The sequence below is a fragment of the Leuciscus leuciscus genome (assembly GCF_965113295.1).
Source record: "Leuciscus leuciscus genome assembly, chromosome: 1".
NCBI lineage: Eukaryota > Metazoa > Chordata > Actinopteri > Cypriniformes > Leuciscidae > Leuciscus > Leuciscus leuciscus.
Window position 1 is genome coordinate 74,332,655 of NC_138725.1, and position 7,748 is coordinate 74,340,402.

Here is a 7,748-nt window from a genome sequence, read left to right on the forward strand (position 1 = left end):
ATATAATTTATATTAATTATATAATTTATATTAATATTATTTATATTAATTTATATTATATTATTATAATAAATATATTGCTGTTTTTCTTTCCACATTATACACTGTAATTATTATTATTACAATTTTTATTTATTTTTGGGATTAAGGTAATAAGCAAATATGCTATTATCATGAACATTTATATTATACATTTTATATTAATATTATTAATATTAATTTATATTATATTATTATAATAAATATATTGCTGTTTTTCTTTCCACATTATACTGAGAATTATTATTATTATTACAATTTTTATTTTATTTTTTGGATTAAGGTAATAAGCAAATATGCTATTATCATGAAAATATTGTCACAGTGCCAGGAAAAGGCAGAAAATAATGTATTTATTTTGTTTCTTTTTGGGCTGAAATATGATCCAAGAGAGTTCTTGACAGGTTTTATGAAATTCACTGGTAAATTGTTGAAATACTGCTAATAGATACAGTATGTTAATGCTGTAAAGCTGCATATTTGCACATGCGTTTCTTTGTACAGTATATCCTTAAAGATTGACGGATGCGATTTTATATCATGTTTCAATATTCTTCAAAACAACATGAGCTTCCCTGAACCGATTTTTATGCCAGAATGTATTGGTTCTCATTGGAAAAATGCAAAAAAGGCTTCAAAGATGTCAGAACAGATAACATTTGACCAAGAAAACACAGCCTGTTTCTCTCTATACTCTCAGAAAAAAAGGTACAAAAGCTGTCACTGTGGCGGTACCTTTTCAAAAGGTACACCTTTGTACCTAAAGAGTGCATATTAGTCCCTCAAAGGTACATATTAGTACCTAAATGGTACATATTAGAACCCTTTTGAAGGGTACTGTCCCAGTGGCAGCTTTTGTACCTTTTTTTCTGAGAAAGGTACTTTTGTACCTTTAAAGCCCTGACAGAAATACTTACAGTATCTGCTGTGGAAAGATGATCCGACAGAGCAGTTTTCGCTCTTATATCTCATTCTCAAGAAGCCCATGTGTCAGTCAGACGATGACTTGTAAAATAATCCTCCATCATTTCACTTTAAGCTAAAATGTGCCTCAATAGCTCTTTTTCTTTGGCTAGTGCTGCCTTGCCTTTAATAAATGACATGATCTTCAGTGCTGTCTCTCTGTTGAGTGTAGGTTGTTGCGCTCCATGGTACTGAAGTCCAATTAAGTCTGAAATATACTACTCAACCTTTAAAAACTGAACAGATTGAAAAAGCACTAGGAAACATACACTTGCCAACTTTGTCAAATGTTACAGAGGAAAAAACGTCCATCGCACTGAGGATCTGACACTACCACTTTCACAACAAACTCGCGCGGAAATGTGCCTTGTTTCTAGGAGATGTTGGACAAATGAAAACAATAATTCTGAAATTGTGCTCCAAAATCGGCTCAAAATTTAAAACATGTTTAATCTTTTCCAACTGGATGGGACTGAGCCCCTATGGAAGGAAAAAAAAATCGATTTAAAGGCATACTATGCAGTTTCCGTTTTTGTCAAACAGCGACCCCTAGAGTCGCTGTGGAGTACTTGTATATAAATACATTTCTCGCTTTCTTTTCCTTGACTCTTCCGACTGCACTTTCTTCGTTTTCTTCGTCGATTCTGCCATGATTCACGTCTGAAATGTGTGCTAGTGTCTTCCACAGAGGCTACTTCATATGTTGTTGATGTATGTGACGTCGTGCCGTAAAGCAAGTCGTGATTCTCGCGAGATTTGTCGGGGCGCCACCTCTCAAACCTGCATTGCTGGTTTTCCCAGCGGCGTCCCACCCTGCTTTGCTATCGGGATGATTCGCCCTACTACGAGTTTGCTTACCATCGAAATGACTTCGAAGCTGTTATATTAAGGTACAAATCTTGCATAGTGTGCCTTTAATGCTTTTGCGTTCACTTTTAAAAAAAAATTCTGCATTCCCCCCCCCCAAGAAACTTTGCCATCGCTCACGAAAACTTTGCGTTCCCTCACAAAACTTTTGCCTTTCCCCAGGGGAATTTGCGAGAGGAAAAAAAAAGCATTGACATATAATATTTGGGACGGAGCCATACATTGCAGTTTTCTGTGAAATCCGTGAACTCCAACTGACCGATATCTGCAGACTGGCTCTAAATTTGGCTGAGTTGACTCATCCAGACTGTAATTCAGGGGAAAGATCATGATGTTTCGTGCTTTTACCTCCCCAGCTGCAGTGAGTCATGAGAAGACATCAGACTCAAGAGTGAGTCATGAGAAGAGATTACGTGTACATATATATTTAAAATAAAATTAGATCAGATCAATAATGTTTATTCACACTGAGATATCTGTTTGATCCGTGCAAGAACAACAAAAAATCAGTTGTGTGCTGCTTTATTGAATCTAAATTGAGCATTTTTATGATTGGCAATATTTGTCTTGAAATGAGCATCCTTCACTGAAGCCTGTCCTGCAGTGTTTCAGTCCACCAGAGGGTGGCGCCCTGCTCTGGCTGTGTTTGTCCCCTGCTCACTGTGTCACGTCTCTCACTGTGTCACAATATGCTGTCAGAAGGCTTCTCAGTCTTTACAGCACAGCAGTTCAGCGGCTCTGGCATTCACACACCAAACCTGTCAGCGGCAGATGGTCGGCGGCGTGGCTTCGAGATGCTTTCACAAATGTCAAGGCTTTCAGACTTTATGTATTTTGTGTTTCAGGTCACATTTATTTACGTATATAGCGCTTTACACAATACAGATTGTTTCAAAGCAGCTTTCGCAGTAATGACGCAGGAAAATAACAGTCAGTGTTGCAAAATTCATCATTAATGAAACGACTTCAATTTCAGCTCCAAAGCAGATCTATAAGACAATAGTGACATTGCATTGATTTCCCCTTAATGATAAAGATAATGATTGCTCTCTTCTAAAAAGCATAACAACAATAATAATCCCAAGCTGGTTTGCTTTTTTAACTGGTTTAAACAGATGGTTGACTCAAAAATGAAAATTCTGCCATTATTTAATACTCACTTTTATTACTTCCTTTATTACTTCCTTTCTTCTGTGCAACACAATTGTTTTTTTTTTTGTTTTTTTTTAAGAAATGTCTCAATGTTTTATCTATCAACATACTTCAGGACATCTTTCATGTTCCACAGAATAAAAGAAATGCATACAGGTTTGGAACGACATGAGCAGTGTTGATGGTAACGTAGCGTGACTTAAGTAATCAGATTACTTTTTTCAAGTAACTAGTAAAGCAACACATTACATTTAAATTTACCACAAAATATCTGAGTTACTTTTTCAAATAAGTAACGCAAGTTCCCATTTAATGACTGACAGCTCTCCTGTCTCCATGTTGAGAGGAATCGTGAGTGCGGTGTGCGCTGAATGTAAACATGATAGTTATTGTAGTTTTAGACTAAAGCCCTATTCGCATGGGATAAGTATTACCTGGTGACCTCTAGTCGTTTGTAATAATTGTGGAGGTTGTCTGTGATCTTAAATCCGTGTGAATCGGCCATGTCTGTAATTTGTAAAGTAAAAATTCCCCCGCAAATGACCTACCATATTTCGGCGAACATAGGTCCCGTGATAATATTAGTCCCGTGTGAATCGGCATCTCTGTGATTTGGAGGGGTCGTTTATCATTTTTTTCAAGGTTTTTGTTTCCTGTGCGCTTTTTTATCCATCTTTAGCAAAGAATAGCAAAAAAAATTTGGAGTGTTTTGAAGCTTAATATAATTTCTAAATCACACAAGGTCCCCAGATAATACTAATCCAGTGTGAATAGGGATTATTTGTGAGCAGGCATTTACTCATCACAAAAACAGATTCAGTATTCCTCAAAATGAATAAAAACTGAAATGCAAAGTCAGAATATTGTGAAAACCTGCAATAATGAAATGTTCTAAATTACACACGTATACTTTATGTATTTAATCTCACTTTATTAACCAGTTGTCTTTGCTGCCGACCTTCGATGATCCAATGTGACCATACTAATAAGAAGAAATGACTTTAACTGAACATCACATTTGTGTTTCATTGTTTGTTTTTGTTGCTGAAGAGTGTTAAACTTTCTTTCTCCTGCGTCCTTTTCTTCTCTGATCCAGAACGGCAGCACAGCTGAAAGGTTTGTTTGAGCGGCGCCCTCTACTGTACAGGTGTGAAATTGCGCTTCCTTCAACCTGAGGCTTATTCATTTCACTTTTGGTGTGAAAGGGCCTTCACATTCATTAGTTATTAACATTTGGTTATTAAAAAACAAACGAGCAAGCCCAGCCCAGGTGAGAAAAAGTAACGCAAAAGTAACGTAACATTACTTTCCATAAAAAGTAATGCAATTTGTTGCTTTTTTTATTAAGTAACACAATATTGTAATGTATTACTTACAAGTAACTTTCATGTTTACTTTCAAATTTAATTCATGTGTCCTCGTAATCTTGAATCAAAATAACTTCCCCTCCCTCTTGCAGCTCATCACTTCTCTGATGATGCGTTTACTGGCACGAGGGCGGGGCAACCTGTCAATCACATGAGATCCACCAATAGCAAACCACAATCATCCATTCAATTCCCCACGGACAAAATCAAGCCCCGCCCTACATTTGATATAGTTTGAGAAGGTGTTTCTCTTGGATATACGTTACAGTAGGGGAGACAAGAACAAACTTCTGCTTCATGTTGACTCAGTTTTAGGGTCTCATGACCCTTTAAATCCCCTCTGCTTCTCGCCTCTGGTCTTCTCTGTGTACTAGCGGAGTCATTTTCTGCCGTGTGGCTGAAGCTCCAATGATTGGTTTCCTGATGTAGGTTAAGCAGCCAAATGCTTTTTCTCTTTAAAGATGTAACTATAGGCAGACACGAGGTGGATGAGTGTTCACACACCATTCTGTGAATAGATCACACATCTTTAAGCCATTTCCCCTTCTCTCTCCCTTTCAATTTCAGACCAGCCTGAAAGCAAAAACACAACAATGGAGACAATGCGATTACATTTAGTGTTGGACATCAAACCCTTTCCCCATGCACTGGATCACTGCTGTGTTCAGCACTGTTAATATCAGAGAATGAGTGTGTGCACTGATTTTTGTAGATGTTTGGAAAGGAGATTTAGCTAATTTAATTACCAGCGTGCCATCTATATTAAACTAAGATAGTACTAAAGGAAAGACAGTATTTTGGTGTTAAAAATGAACCATTTGATTGCATCAATTACCTTTTTTATACAAACATTGGCGTGTGAACTGTTGATATAATTTTTGCTCTGTACCCTTGAATAAATAGGCAAAACATTGGGGTAATTTGGAAAAACATTAATCTAAAAATGAAAATGTTGTTCCGAACCTATATGACTTTCTTTCGGCTACGGAGCACAAAAGATAATAGCCACATGTTTCAATCAAAAGGGATCATTTTTAATAAGTTTCTGCTCTTATTATGCACAATTCATCCATGCATGTTATTTCAAAGACAAAGGAAAATCTAAATGTAATACCTTGTTCAATATCTGCATTTACTTTCTTTTTCAGCTCCATTCAACTCACTCACTCGTGATCCAATCGATTTCCGATGGATAGAATTAAGTTCCACTCACTTTTTTCACTTTTGATATTCTGCTTCATTCAGAAAAGTATTCGATTGCAGAAGTAAAACGAGTCGTGAACTACACTAACAATGTCTTGGAGTCTGTGACTTTAAAACTCACTCTTGATTATTGTTGAGTCTTCAGGCACAGACATGCGCTTTCCGTTTATAGTGCGAGACTCCAATAGCAATGAAGTATTGAAGCTCGTACTGCATGGTAATGTGAAACGTGAACCGTACCAACATCATTTCCAGTCTGAAGTACCTTACAATACCTTAGTGGTTTAAAAGTATCCTCACATTTATCACATTCAATTGAATCTAAAGGAGCGTGCGCTGTACTCATTGATATACAGATGTGGAAAGACAGTCTCTCTAGAAGAACAGACTGCTTATTTCCTCCTCTCAGATGAATCAAGTACTTCACTCGACAGTTGACATGTCAGATCCAGACAGCTCAAGCACAGTTTACTCTCGACAGTTTGACCATGTCTATATTTAAGTCTTTAAATCAGCTGATAAAAAAAAGAGAAAAAGCTTAATTAAATGTCAGCCCTTTCCATTGAGCACTTTTTGAACTCTTAATAAAGATTTTGTGAGATTTTTTTCAATTACCTACTCTCAGAAAAAAAGGTACAAAAGCTGTCACTGGGAGAGTACCCTTCAAAAGGGTTCTAATATGTACCATTTAGGTACTAATATGTACACTTTTGGAACTAATATGTACACTTTTTGTATCAATATGTAGGCTACCTTTGACGGACTAATATGCACTCTTTAGATACAAAGGTGTACCTTTTGAAAAGGTACCGCCACAGTGACAGCTTTTGTACCTTTTTTTCTGAGAGAGCTTAGTGTGCAAGCTCTCTTTTCCTTGAGCTTACGCACTGAATTAACATGAACCTCAACTTTTGGTGCGGACGTCTCAGCTGTGTGTGAACAAACAATGTCATTTCACATGTGTCCTCTCTCTCGAATGACAGCCGGCTCTCCCAGAATAAAGACATGATTGTGACTTTTCAAACCTCCTGCAAGGTCTGCATGTGGCAGACTGGGTATAAATGAGAAGAATCCCACGTCTAGACTGGATCCATTGATGCTGTTGTGATGGATTTTTAATAGATAAGATAGTAAACTATATATTTTAAACTATCCATGATTATAACAATTCTAACATCTAATCCTGACTTCCCCTCTAACACGTTGAAACACAATGTTCTAAGACGTTCTGTTCTTTGTCTATTTGTGTTCTCAAGTGCTGACCATGACAAAATCAAAAATACTTTCTGTATTATGTCATGATATATTGAGTCATCAACTGAGCTCTTAACCCTTTACAATGAAATGTTTGCTTATGCCAGTAACAGAGGGTAAAAAGGTGAGGACTTGCTTTACCAATTGAACCAATCATATTGATAGAAGGTGACGTGAGTTGAGTCATGAGTAAGTCACTTGATCTTATTTGTTGTGTCTGTCTTTATCCTATGAAACCTGATGTATTCCATTTGCTGGAGGGATTCTCTCTGAAATTTGTCTGAGATCCTCCGGCCGTGCTTCTTCTTGGGAGATTCTCTGAGAATTGCTCGAGAACTCTCCAGGCCGTGATTAAAGCATTTAGAGGACATTTGCTGAAGTCTGTCTGGTTATTATTGCTGCGATGTAAGTTAGATTGGGGAACAAGTTAGAGTTAGGGGTCTCGGTCGACTGTAGACGCGCTAGAGTATAAATATTATTGAACGGGGACGTCGACTGTAGACGAGACCCAGAGAAACTAACGTCGACTGTAGACGTTCGGGGACGTAGATTTTTGATGAGACCCAGGTAAAAATCGACCGCACTGTCTTTCCTTTATTTGTGTGCGATATTCCTTCTGATGTTGACTGTAATTCCATTCCTACTCATTTTAATAGTAGGATTAAAACTCTGCCTGCATATATGGCCCAACTGCAAACTGTATAATTTACTCAGTAATGTCTTTCCAAACTCAAATTGTTTTCTTCCATGAAACACAAAAGATGATAGGCAGAATCTCAGAGCTTCTATACTAAAGTACTGTAGATGATCAATACTGCAAAGCCTAAACCAATACAACAGCTTTGTGTGGGGAACCGATTGAAATGTAAGTAATTATCAACTAAAAATATTATTGGTGAATAG

At 37.1% G+C, this 7,748-nt stretch overlaps 1 long non-coding RNA gene across 1 annotated transcript; it reads right to left on the bottom strand.

Moving 5' to 3' along the window:
* Window positions 1-297: 297 nt before the first annotated feature.
* Window positions 298-7,418, bottom strand: LOC309512948. The gene is made up of 2 exons (XR_014211229.1): window positions 5,503-7,418; window positions 298-4,961 (listed from the first exon to the last, which is right to left on the bottom strand). It is a non-coding gene; the product is annotated as an uncharacterized lncRNA (long non-coding RNA).
* Between the last annotated feature and the right edge of the window lie 330 nt (window positions 7,419-7,748).